Consider the following 12,084-nt stretch of genomic DNA (forward strand, 5'->3'; position numbering starts at 1 on the left):
ACCTTACTGTGAGAGCAAAAGGAGAGTCATTGAGTTTAGTGCAATACCCAGAGGAGAGGCTCCGGGGAGTGGACGTAGGTCAAGTTGATCAAACAACTATAAATTTATATGTTCTTTATTATTATTTTTTACGCATTTAATTTTCACACTTTGATTTTCTTTGTGGTAAACTTTGGTTTAAGTTTGTATTTTGATTGAGAAATTTTTAAAATACCAATTCACCCTCTCTCTTGGTTAGCCTTGGGCTAGTTCATAAGGGCTTAACATCCCTAATGAACTTTAAGACTAGACCCTTAATTTGAACTTAATTTAATTTATAAGGAAAATTAATATTTAATTAAATTAAATATTTAAAATTATTAAAGTTTTCAAATAAATATCAAACAATTAAAAACACTCCCATGGATCATTCCTGAACTTTGGGAGTGATTTCATGAAATTTGGAATGAATTTGGAGCAAAATCATTAAAACCTTCTTAATTAACCAATTTAATAATTTAATTAAATACCAAAATTAAAAAAATTCATAATTAATTTTATAAAATTTCAAATTAAACAAACTCAAAGTCAATAGACTACATTTAGGCTCTACTATTTATGAAAAATGTTAAACCACCAAAAATATGTCAAAGTCAAACAATTAACATGTTAGTCAATTGTAGTTCAAAAACACGTCAAAGCTTCAAAATTTCAAAACTTAATATAAAAAAACTAATTCAAGCAAACTTAGTGTCTAATTAATCACCTTAAGATATAATATTTATGAAAAATACCAAAATTCTAGAATTCACCTTAATTTAAAAAGTCAAAATTTGACCCCCTTAATTTAATACATGTAATAATTCATAAAAATTCAAAAAAAAATTAATAATTGATTAAAATTCCAGAAAGCATCCATCTCTAATCATTAAAACTAGTTAACCGGCCCCAAATACATAACCAAAAAAAAAAAAAAATAATAATTGATTTAAATTCCAGAAAGCATCCATCTAATCATTAAAACTAGTTAACCGGCCCCAAATACATAACAAACACTCCAAAGATAAAATTTTTAGGATGAACTACCTTGAGCTACAAGACTAAGTGTCTTAAGGAGGTGTGGTTCCTTAAGCACATTGTAATAACACCATGGATGGATTTAATGGAATATAAAAATTTAAGTTAATTGATTATTAATAAAATAACTAAATTAAAATATTTAATTTAACTACATCAAACTAGTTTTTAGGACGAACTACCTTGGGCTGCGGAGCTACGTATCCTAAGGAGGCTTGGTTCCTCGTGTTCATCGTAACAATGCCACGAACCGGTTAATAACAAATCAACATTAGAACATCAATTCTTAAACTTAAATTAAAATTATCTTAAGCCTACAATAAATATTAAAATACTAGACAACTTTAATAAATTATCCTACATAAGATATATCCAAACCACACAACCTATTTCACATACTTTAGATAGTTTGTTAGAACAACCAACTATAGTTTTAGGCTAGGCCGGTGTTTTATTTTCCTACTACTTGTGTGCTGAGTTTTCTATGATTTTTATTACATGCTGGTTGTAATGATTTGATTGATGTGATTGTTTATTTATTTGTTAATTTATTATATAATATGTGAATCAATATGATGGGCGTTAGATTACTCCTTGGTTAAAAAAGATCTTGATGCACATTAAATATTTTGTAGGTGGTCATGTTCATGCTTGACTATAAAATAAGGGGAAAATTTTAAATTTAATTGATAAATTTTTTGCATGTGCTAAAAATGCGAAATCATCTTAAAATTAAAAGAGCATAGCCAAGTGTGATTATGAATTTTAGTTTAAGCAAATATATAACTACTTGGGATGTATTTTAATTATAATTGCATTGGATAATCATAGAGGTTGTTTTAGATTTTTTTTTTTAATTCTCTATATGTAATTTGATTGAGTCAAGTGTTATAAAAGTTAAGTTTTGAGGCGGAATATCATCCGTCATACTTGAAATCCAAAGAAAAGGGAAACATCCCATATGGGAGAGTTCCATTTCATTTGGAAACTCAAGCTAGGATGATTTGAAAATTCAAAGAGGAAATTAACACCCCTTCAGGGAGGAGTTTCTTTTCCATTTGAATACTTGGACCCAACGAATCCAATGAGTTCATATAAGAATGGATGATGAAGAAATGAAGATATAGAGAATATCACACTCTCAAAATCACTTGCGTTATTTCTAGGATTAGAATTCGGGTTGTTGTCAGTGGCACCAGACCACTTTTGATTTTTATAGTCCCTTGGTTATAATTAAGAGGCACTTGTCACATATACTTTAAATTTATTTAGTGATTAATTGATGTTGATTGTTTACTTTGATTGTGTTTTATAAATTTCATGCTTTTCTAAGTTTCTTTCTTGCATGTCACTTTTATTTTAGCCTGAAAATGTTCAGAGGCTCGTGAGGGAATGTTAAAAGTTTTTTACTCAAATTAAATTAAAAAAAATCAAGCTCACATAGAAATCTAATTATTTTAAGAAGTAAGCTCGAGAATGACCATAGAGTTCGCATGCATTCATTTTGAACATTCTCTACCTTTTTAGGAACATCCTAGCCTGCGGGTTCTAACAAATCACTTGACCTATTATGGTGCAAATCTATCAAAAGGATATTATACAATTTTTAGTATAAAATATATTTTCTAAGTCTTTTTAAAACTGCTTCATACTAATTTTTCATACAAAGTTCGCTCAACATGCATTGCATTAGAAACAAATCAAAATAGTTAAAAATTTTTATAGCATTTCAAGCATTAATCACCTTACATAAGTCAAGGGGCCAATTAGAACTTGCCATAGACGCCAGCCCCAATTTCTCAAAATTTAAATTGTAACAATCTTTCATAAAAAACCAGACACATAATTTTAAAGTACTTAGATGGTTAGTTGGCTCCTCAATCTAGGTCGGGATAAGTTCAGGTTTGTACTACATTAGCTAGGTTCAAGCCACAATTATTTGGTGCCCAAATTAGACAGGAACCAAGATGAACTCAAAATCATAAAACCCCAACTTCAAGAATGTAATCCCAACATTCTAATAAATCGACAACTCAAATTAAAACTTCTTTTCAAATGAAAATTTAAAGTCCAACACATAGGATAGACTAAGGCATTTTTGAATCATTTTAGAATCCCAAAATTCTTCCAACTTCTCCATTGGTTTCTAGACACAACTACTCGAATTTGATCCAATCCCGATTGAAAATTCCAGCCTCACTTCTTTGATATCACACATTGAGAATTCTAAATAAATTTTTTATCATTATTTTAATAGAGAATTTACTTAAGAAACTTAGGTTTTTTATAATGTAATTAAATACGAGGGCTTGAACTAGTAGGAGATTTAAAGACCCAAGATCAATTTTCTAAAATCAATTACTTATCTTTGGGGAAATGAAAATTAATGACGATCATTATCAACATATTTGGACGATTGATAATAAAGAATATTTTCTTTCTTCGGGAAGATACTTCATTTATTATCATGAATTTGAATATGAAATTAATGATACTTCATCTAGACTATTAGGATCCAATACCCAATTGAGTAATTTTGGCCATTCATGGTCATATGTAGTTATTTCATGAATTTTACTATGATAATCAAGATGAACTTACAATTTTGTTATTTGAACCTATTAGAGAATGATATCTTTTCCTCATGAGGTGATATATAATTCATAATAATATGTTTGACTTCAAAATTGAAATTTAGAATCAAAATTTCTCAAAAAAATTTAATTCCAATTTGTTTTGTATCTTTCCAATAAAAAGCAAAGCTTTTTTCAAACAAACAATTTGACACTCTACTCAATCAATTTATTACTTGATTTGACACATATAATTATATATATTAAGTGTTGTTTTATTATGTTTATACCAAAGAAAAATCTAAGTTTTATTTAAGGGTGATAAAGCCCTAAATTTTTATATAATTTAAAACTTTACTCTATAGCCCCCATTAGTATCCACCAAGTAAGCAAGATACCCATCATACCCTTCTCTTATGACAATCAGTTAGATCATGATACTTAGATAGCCAATCTATTCCCAATATTGCATCAGATTTAGCTAGTGGAAATATAATAATTGTTGTAGGCATCTGCATATTATTGATTATAATGCCATAATCATGAAAACACTAAGCAACAATCATAGATGCTCCAAATGGCATATTAATTGATAAATGAGATTGCAAATGAGAAACTGAGGCATTTGATGTAAACTTGTTTGATATGAATGAATGTGATACCCCATAATCAAATAAAACCTTTGTCGTTTGCTTATAAATTTAAATAATACATGTCATCATGCATCAAGAGCTCCATGGGCCTCTTGTTGAGTCATGGTGAAGACACGAAGAGGGATTGCTTGTCTCGGTTACTCCTGCACTGGAGGCCAGGTCGAGGTGTCTGATACTGCTTTACTTGTTGTTCTTGTTTATATGACATCAGAGGTTGTTGTTGTTGGTACTATAAAATAGGGTGCTGCTCGTAGAACTAAGATTTCAAAACTTATTGGGATTACTGTTGAGGATAAGTATAATATTATTTTCCCTTTTTTTCCATTTTACTTATGGAAGCATCCTCCTTATGACTTCTTCCATCCCTTATGATGTGAATGCTTGTAGTTGTTTCTAGTAACTAAAGGATTGGGTTGATCTTGAACTTTAAGAGGACAATTTTTAGCTTTTTATTAGGTGTTGTAGTAGTTGAAGCACTTCTTGATGACTAAGTTGCAAGTCCATGGATTATATTTGTCGCAATTCACATAATGAGGATTACTTTTAGACTTCTATCCCTGATAGGTTTTATGTTACTTCTTTTATGAATCTCTTGGCATTTGGTTATTTGTTGCCTTTTGCTTTCCAGCAGCTTTTTCTTCACAAGAATTTTTCTTTATCATTATGTGAATTGCTTGATTAACTAGCTTTATGAATGTAGTGCAATTAACGACAGATAAGGATCTTCAAATGTCTTCTCTCTGGATGAAAAGGAATTCTAGATTTTTTGGTCTTCGTGCTACTCAATAGATGATACAAATCTGACAAATCTAGCAAATTGTGTCTCATACTCTTGGACTGATTTTGCCCTTTGTTTGTGATTTCTCAAATCGTTCATTAATTTTGATTGGCTCTCCATAGGAAATATTGCTCCAGAAATAATCTTTCAAATTCTGCCCAAGGAATTACTTTATCTACTTCAAAGCTATTATGTTGAATACTCTCCCACCAACCATCATCATCTTCGTGCAGTTGAAATGCAGCCATGTCAACCTTTCGATCTTCAGGACATTTAACACCATGAAGTCTCATTCCTATGTCATGAAGCAATGCATCAGATTCAATTGGTCCAACTATCACATTAAATGTTGGAGGGTAAGACTTTAATATTTGATCCATCACCTGATCTATCGCCCCTTTATTGGTTGGAATGATCTATAGCATAAAAGTTAGTTTAAATACATTAGTTTACTAATATTACTTGTTCCACTAAAATTTTTCAACTTTGACTGATTTACTTGAGCTCGGGCAGCATGAGGTACTCATATGACTTCTTGGGGCACTAATGGGGATGATGGTTGAGTTGTTTGTGGTACTTGTTGTGTGACTTGATTAATTCCTTGCACTACTTGAGTAAGATGAGTGGTCACTTCTTTCATCATCGTGATTAGCACAATGAGATCTCGATTTGGAGCAATAGTGCCTTGATGATCAGGAGATCGAGTTTGTCTGGGAATAGGTGTGGATTCCTCAACAGTTCACGTGAAATCAATTCCACAAGGGGTGGAAGAATTCTTTCTCCTTGGCGCCATTCTAAATTATTAAACATGTAAAAATAAAGTACTATAACATATCAAACATATTATTGAACTTCAAGGGTAACTTAAGATAATATAACCCACTACCCTATCTTAAGGAGTTAATGAATATCAAATACAAAACTGAAGGGCTCTGATACCACTCCATCACACCCTGGGTCCAAAAGGCGGTACACCCTGGTTACACAGGATGTGATGAAGGGATAGGAAGACCCATTTTGTATTCACAAAGAGAAGCATACAAATGTGCAAAGAGTAGGAAGGTCAAACACGAGTGAGAGTGGTTTATAATATCCAATAATGAAAATATTGGTTGGGCACTCATGACATTAGCTCCAGTTATAAAATGATAGTGAAAATATAGATTGGACACTCATTCCATCTGCCCATATTATAATATGATAGGTTAATAATCCTAATGACTATGGGCATCTAAGTATCAAGATTAATCGCATACTTCTGTTTGATCTATTTTTCACTAGAGATTATAATATAAGACTTACTGATCTCATCACATTCTAATCAAGCTATCCCAAGAATATGATCACTCAAAAATTGTCTCATAGTATATTATATGGATGGCTTTTTAATGCAAGTGCTTAAATGAACATTTGAATTTAATTGTTATGCAAACCTCCATCCATTTGTTTTGGGTTGTTTTTCCATATGTATGGATTCACTTTTTCAATAAATTTATTTCATACCTTTTTAGATTAATTATTGATAAACAACTTTAGGCTAATGCAATAGTAAAATTCCATCAACTTTTTACTTGGCTTGTACTCGAAACTTGGAATCACCTTTGGACCCTTCTTTGAAATACATACCTTCATGAGGTGCTTGCCAATTCCTCACATATTCTCACATGAGTAGTGATACCATCTCCTTAATGCTAGGGATATTGGTGATTCACACCATATTTTTATTCTCTCTAGTAATAGCATTTTGACATCTAGGAAGTTGTGAGCAAGATGCTTTAAATTCTACATGCTAGAAGAGGAAGAAATAAGAAGAAAATATACCATCAATCCTCAATACATATATAGTCTCCAAGTTAGATGATTTTAATATAGCCTTTGGGACAACTTTCTTATTGCTTTCTGAAGCATCTTTTTTTAATAAAAAATTTTTAATTTAAAAAATTCTCATATTAAAAAATTATATTAAAAAGTGATAAGAAAACAGTCTCAAACAAGACCATAAATAACAAACTTGACCAAGTTAAGTTTCATCACATTCATCAACACTTCTTATGGGTAAATGATAATAATTTGTATCGTTCTCTATTTGTGCCCACATCATGTGATGATTTTATTGGTGCATTGTTATATATTATATTTATTTATGTCAAGTTGTTCTGAGGACAAGTTTTTGCTAAATGGGCTGGCCCATCAATTTATGAATTCTATAAATAAGCAACATTGGGAGCAAAACGATAGTGATATATCAGAGTAAGGCCCATTATATTATAATGATTAGAAAAATTAAATCGTCTTTTAATTCAAATAGAGGAAATGAGCCAAAATTTGTAAAATTATATAGAATTATTCCTCTATAAGAGGCATGATGAAGCCAAGAAATTTAAGATGATCAATAAATACTTTTTTTTTTTAATTTAGAAAAGAAGAAAAATAAAATTTTATATTCATAATTTTAAACCCATTTGGCACAATTGCAAGATTTAGATACTCATTAGTGCTACTATTTCTTCTGTGAATAAATAGCACAAAATTAAATTAATATATTTTCATCAGAAAATTGATAGAAGTATTCATTAAATTATTAAATATATTTTGAGGTCAATACAATATCTAAAAAAAAAATCGATCAAAATTTATATTGCGCTATGTCATTAGGTTGAAGTATTCAGGTTTATGTTAGACTATTGGTTAAAAGCCTAGAAAATTAAATTTGTTGAAAAAAAAAAAAAATCAAAATTGCATTTTGAAAACAATCAATAAATATTTGTAATTAAAAGAATTACAATATTACAGGAATGATATGTTAAAAACATTTACATTGAAAACAACTTATTGCAGATATAAGAAGATAAATGTAATATAAAAAAATTACAGCCGCGCCTTCTGCGCAACAAATATATATATATGGCTGAGGTAACGTACCATTCAACGCTTCAGCAACAGTCCTAATCCAACACTCCAGAAAATGTTAACCTATGAAAAAAATACAAATCAGCCTGAAAAAAAAGCAAATCATATATTGAGGCTTCGTATAAGACGATTTTCTTATTGCTTCTTAAAATAATTTTTTAGTATAAAAATTTTATTTGTTATATCATAAAGCTGCTTTTAGAAGCAATAAAAAAACCGTCACAAATGAAGCCTAAATCAAATGAGTCTGAAGTAGGCTATTTAAAAAAAAAATCCATATTATTGGCTGCTTTTTGGATTGTTTAGGGGGGTTAGGTTGCTAAGATTTGCATTGATGAAGGGGAAAATGTCAGTTTTTTAGTGCTTGAGGTGTTAGTAGAAAGCCTATTTGAGGAGTTTCAGTGTGGAATCCAGAATTATATAATTTCAATATTGATTAGTTGGGATAAGTTTATTTTCTTGTGAGTTGGATGCTCAGAGTAGTTGGTTTATAGGAGGCCAAAGTGAGAAAGCTTTTCATAAACAAATAGAGAATAGGCTCATTCTGGATTCGTTGGAAAGCGGGCTTGAGGAAAGAAGAGTTGATGGGTGATTGAATTACAGCAGAATTTTCAATAAGATATGTTTCTTGATACCATTAAAAATGTTTACTTCTAAAATTTTATTATTGAGTGAGTCAACCAAGAAAGAATCAATCAATGCTTTCTTAATGCATTATAAAACAACTTTTTATACCATTTTTTTTAATTAGAAAATTTTGAATTAGAAAGCTGTTTTAAAAAGCAATAAGAAAATTGTCCCAAATGAAACCTTAGGCTTGATTTGGAATGGCTTTTTATTACTTCTTAAAACAGTTTTTTTTAATAAACTTTTTAAAATAAAAAATTTTGTACTAAAAAGTTACTTTAGAAAGCAGTAAAAAAGCTATTCTAAACGAATCCGAAATCACGATAACCTTATATAATTAGCCTTTTAATTTCCTCCTAAAACTAATTGCATGCTTTAGGGTCCAAGTCAGTGATGAAAGTTACAATATTGTTTTTGTTTCTTAACATTAGGACAGTAGAACAATAGGTGTTGAGAGTGTTGTAATCCTATCATTACCTTGTGCTCTAACGTTGACTGGGATTGTTGTTCCTATGAAGAACCTTGGCTATTGCTGTATATTCTTCCCAATAGAGGAAGTTGAGGAGAACTATTGTCAATAGGGATCAATGCCTTTATCAACAAAGATCTAAGCCTTAACTTATAGAATCATGTTGGTGTAGGTGTGTAAGCAGTCCTCATAAACTCCAAGCAGAATGGATAGGGTAGAAGCGTCAAAGGAAGAACTTCCGAAGAGATGTTGAGGGGTAACTTCCATGATTTTTCATGAAGGTGTATGTGTGTATGCACTCCTGATAAATGCCAAGTAGAATGATTAGGGTAGAGTCAAATGATTAGGGTAGAGTCCCTAAGAAAAAATCTTAGGGAGTTATCATGACCCCGGTTCGAAGGCTTGAATTAATTAGGTAGAAACAGACAATCTGACGGTTATTTGATATTCTATCATGTAATGTTACTAATGCTGAACTATTTTCAACATGCAGAAAGAGATATTAACATTTCAAATATATTTTTAAGGGGAAAAAAAACTATAACTGCTTCAAATAAATACCTTTCTCAGAGCGTCACATCTACAATACTCATTTTCTCCTCTTTCACTCATTTAAATTTTCTTTGGATATATTCATGCACTTTTCTTTAATGATAGAAATGAGTTATCACACAACTCGGTGAGTGCATTATGTTTCTAAATTAAAGTAAAATGACAGAGTTTTGAACAGTAATACAATATACATGATTGGTATTAAATATGAAATAAAATACCTTTATTTAATAATAACCTTATTAAAATTGATTGAGAAAAATGATCATAAATCATATGTTATGCATAGTTTTCACTCTCAGTTTATCTAAATCCGCCTCTGGCTATTTAAAGGAACGCAACCCCTTTCATCTTCGTCTTCCGTGCGTCGAAATCGACATAGTTGGTTTAATAATAATTTTTGGTTAATACATAAGAGAAGTTCAGGTATAGCTCCCATAATTTATTGACCCTCCCTCGCGAACTAAGAAAGTAGTTTTAGAGGCTCTCTATCACTTATGTAGATGCCAACAAGAGGAGTCCATGATGCTTCTGATATTCTCAAAGAACCAATAAATATGTTTTCTAACACAACAAACATCTGACAAAGTTTCAGGGAAAGATGTATAACTAGGAGTTTGTTTGGGGCAATTTTTTCATTGATTTGTGTTGACCTCCACATCATATCAAATAAGTAAAAAAAAAAGTCAAATAATTTTTTTTTATAATACCTCGGCCATACCCACGCAAGTCCTGCACAAATCTCGCCTTCTGCTACAGTTACACCCCGCCGCTTGCTTACAATCGCCAATATCCTGTGATTCGGCGTTGTTTTAGAAGAGGCCACGTGCAAATTTGCCTCTGTAACATCTCTGCTTGCGTTAATAAAATGAAGACGAGGCGTTCGCGTGATTCTTCTTCCTTCAGATTACTTCGCCGTCTTTCCCACGCACGAGAGCCGAAGCTCATTCTTCTTGTCCGATGCCTCTTCTTGCACAAGCAAACATTCGATCTTTTCTCTACAGCTCAATCCCAATCCCTCTTTTTCTTCCTCTCCTCCAAGCCGCATATGCCATTCCGATCACAAGGCTAGCACCAGATCCAAGCTCCTCCCCTCTTTGCAAGCCAATTGACACCAAAGGCCCTTCATCAACCGAAACTCCACTTCTCAAGCCGACGGTAGGAGGGAACCTGGTGCAATGCTCTCGACGAGGCGGTTAGGCCTTGAAGCGCTCACGTAATGTGATGAGGATGAAATTAAGTACCCTTAAGCGCTCGCATAGCGTAGCGAGGGAAAGAAAAATTGCGCTGTCTTTTAAACAAGTACCCGAAGACCCTTAAGTGCTCACGTAGTATGGCGAGGATTGAAGAAATGCGGCCGCGGTGTCATTCAACACTTACTTGAAGTGCTTACATAGTGTGTTGGGGAAGATTTTGTCTCTCGGATTTCCCCTAATAGTTGAAATAAAAAATATGTATTTGTGAAAATAAGTAAGAAATTTAATTGCTAAATTGTTTAATTTAGGTGGCTGAAATAAATAAAAGCTGTTGTAAGGTTGCTGCAATTTGATAAGAGTTGATGTAGAATGGTTGAAATTAGATAAGGATGTTGTAGTGTATGCTGAATTTAGAAGAAAAAGGTTGTGGTTATTTGGAGAAAACAATATGAAAGAAAAAAAAAAGGAAAGAGGAAGGTGATTGAGGAGTTTTGAAACAAAAAAAATGTTACTGTTGAATGAGGAGAAACTTCTTTGAGGTTGTGTACAAGAGAAAAAGAAAATAGCGAATATGGGAAAGTAAAATAAGTCAAATATAAAGGATAAGTCCGCACAAATAAAGACGAAAAACCTAACGAGATAAGCTAACATTCTCAAAATTCTAAAAGTTGGGAATTTAGACCAAACCTTGAATGAGAAATCAACTACAATTCTAAAAGTTGAGAATTCAGACTCAACATTAAATTGGAAAGTTAAAAGGGTACAAAAACTTATAACCATTATATGACTTGCTTAAAATTATTGAACAAAGTAATGTTATGTATTTCTTATGATTAATATGAAATTCTAATATATTCAAAATAATTATTAACAATGTTATTATTATTTTTATGTATTGATTGTATATTTCATTGAGCCCTAGCTCATTAGTAGTTGTACTGCAGAAAAGAGGAAGGAGCTTGTAGGGTATTAGAAAAAAAAGTATCTTTTTTGTGCACTTACATTTTAGTTGCACATAGAAGTCCAAGTGGAGGTTGTACAAAAACGTTTGGGGTATGTAAATAAATTTTAAAAATTTTAGTAAAACTTTGATATATTATGAAAGTCTAAATAAATTGAGATATATTACAAGCTTTCTATTGTTAAGTATAAACTTTGATATATTATGAAAGTCTAAATAAATTACTTTTTATTCATCTGTTATATACTCTAGGTTGACCGGGGGGGCACACAAAATAAGGTGTGACAAACTTATTGTGTACATTGGAGC

The 12,084-nt window shown here is 31.4% G+C and overlaps 1 protein-coding gene across 3 annotated transcripts in view; it reads right to left on the bottom strand.

Moving 5' to 3' along the window:
- Positions 1 to 7,796: 7,796 nt before the first annotated feature.
- LOC110100075 (ATP-dependent DNA helicase Q-like SIM) overlaps positions 7,797 to 12,084 on the bottom strand; it is a 60,280-nt gene continuing 55,992 nt past the window's right edge. For 2 of the 3 annotated variants that reach the window (XM_028694747.1, XM_028694745.1), the window contains one exon: positions 7,797 to 8,033. The gene's annotated coding sequence lies outside the window, so the exon portion shown is untranslated. Of the gene's footprint in view, positions 8,034 to 9,341; positions 9,368 to 12,084 lie in introns of those variants that run through there. The other variant, XM_028694746.1, reaches the window with a different exon arrangement.

The sequence above is a fragment of the Dendrobium catenatum genome, unplaced genomic scaffold (assembly GCF_001605985.2).
Source record: "Dendrobium catenatum unplaced genomic scaffold, ASM160598v2 fragScaff_scaffold_542, whole genome shotgun sequence".
NCBI classification, from domain to species: domain Eukaryota; kingdom Viridiplantae; phylum Streptophyta; class Magnoliopsida; order Asparagales; family Orchidaceae; genus Dendrobium; species Dendrobium catenatum.